The sequence below is a fragment of the Tiliqua scincoides genome, chromosome 2 (genome assembly GCF_035046505.1).
Source record: "Tiliqua scincoides isolate rTilSci1 chromosome 2, rTilSci1.hap2, whole genome shotgun sequence".
NCBI classification, from domain to species: domain Eukaryota; kingdom Metazoa; phylum Chordata; class Lepidosauria; order Squamata; family Scincidae; genus Tiliqua; species Tiliqua scincoides.
This window is the reverse complement of record NC_089822.1, coordinates 204,418,088-204,420,267: the sequence shown is the minus strand read 5'-3', so window position 1 is coordinate 204,420,267 and position 2,180 is coordinate 204,418,088.

Below are 2,180 nucleotides of genomic sequence, written 5' to 3'. Positions count from 1 at the left end.
CCGGCGGGAGCAGTTGCTTTGAATTTTTTCTTCTGTGGAGATTGAGGATGACGCCACTCCATCGACTGTCGTTTTGTTTCGGGCTCAAAATGGTGAACCCAGGTTTCATCACCTGTCACAATCCTGGACAAGAACGCTTCCCCTCATCTTCAAAATGTTTCAGCAACTCAGAAGAAATGTTTTCATTTCTCAGCAACTCAGAAGAAATCTCAGAAGAGATTTGTGGTCCACCGTAAGACAGCGCGGAACCCACCGTGCACACACTTTTGAGTAATCAAGAGCACGGATGATTGCATCCACACTTCCTTTGCTGATTGACAGCTTCAGCGCCAACTGCCTAGTCGTTATGCGTCGGTCCTCGCCAATGAGCACATCAGCAAGCTGCATCTTGTCAGGTGTGACAGCCGTGGATGGCCACCCCGAACGCTGCAAATCTTGGAGCTCTGCCGAACCGCCTTCTAATGGCCTCACCCTCTGTGCCCAGCGACTAACCATACTTCTGTGGACTGCAGATTCTCCATAAACTGTACACAAACGTTTGTGAATGTTCCCAACAGTTTCTTTCTCCGCAGTGAGAAATTCAATGACAACACGCTGCTTGTAACGTACATCACTTACAGACGCCATTTCGAAACACTGCTGCAGCTACGCTATCTGTCTGAAGAAACCAAAAATTTGTGTGCGCACTCCTGAAAATTCAAATAATGTATATCTAAAGTTTTGCATTCGTACCATTACTGTAGGCTGAGAAAAAAAATGTGGTGCATTACTTTCTGGGCGACCCTAGGGGGTGGTGGTGGCAGGGATTGGCAGAACAAGGGCAGGGAGGGAGCAAAATAGGCAGGGGGATGGTCTACCAGCCTTCCTGATGTAGAACCCAGGTCTACCCACCTGTGTGTTGTGCCAAATTCCCATCCCAAGCTTCACCTATAGAACTTATGCCCACTTTAAGCTAATTAGTTCCACTCTTCACTCAAAATAGCCCTAATTCTGCAGAAAGCACTGCTGGACCCCACTATCAGGGTGGCTTGCCTGTTCAACATGTAGAGGTCATCCTGTCCTGTCCTGTCCTGTCCTGTCAGCAGCAACTCCTGGGCATGGCAGCCACACACCTGTCTCCAACAGTCTCTCCTTGTTCAGAGCAGATCCATTAAACAGTTAGCCAATCGTAATCTGTTAGCCAGCCCATGACTCAGTCAGTTAGTCAGCCAGAAAGTCAGTCCAATAAGCTAGCAAGTCTCCTTCCCCTCCTCCTCTCTCTCCATCTGCAACCCACAGTCTTTCTAACCTTCATGTGCTTCTAAAGACCTTTGTTGTCTCTATGTCCCTGGGGGCTGGGGCTAAGAATAGGCCCTCAGTTTGGCTGTACTTGTCGTAAGAAGCGACTAAACAGCCACCGGGTAGATGGGACTCGTCAGCCTAGGAAGGCAGCTCATCTAAGAGAAGGAAACTCTGACCTCAAACCTCCACTGCCTTGTGGCTACATCCAGTTCTGGAAAAGGCTTCAGGAGTCAACCTCGAGGCAAAATCAGGAGCCGGAGTCCCTTAGCAGTTCATGGCTGAACACAGTCACGTTCTGGCAACTCCTGCGACGCCGCTGGAACCAACCGTATTGGCTTCTGCCTTTCCATTGGACCATTCCAGCGGCGTGGAGAGGGGGGATTTGCTGCATGGGTAACAGCCTATCCTCCATACCTTCTTTACCCAGGCTTCGCGCACTGGAGAGGACACTCCAACTTCGCCATACGGCGTCGGCACAACACGGGAAGCAGCAGTTTACCGGTTATAAGTCTTTGCTCGATTGGCGTAGAGCATGACGCCAGGGGCTGCTTCCGACGGTGGGAGAGATCATTGCATCTCATTGGGCAGCTACCGCCCGCCTTAAGCTGGGCAGTCCCCAGCCAGTAAGGTGTTGCCTCGCCACGGTCCGTTAACCTCATGGGGTGCGTGGGGTTTAGGGTGAAAACCGACAAGCGGATCGACAACTCTGCACCATGCAACAGAAAACAGAAAACTACTGCCCTAAAGCTGGGCACCTGGAACGTTAGGACAATGACACCTGGCTTCTCTGATGACCTGCAAGAAATAGACGACGCACGCAAAACAGCTGTCATCGACATGGAGCTGAGCAGACTGCAGATGGACATCGTCGCCCTTCAAGAGACTAGGCTGCCAGATTC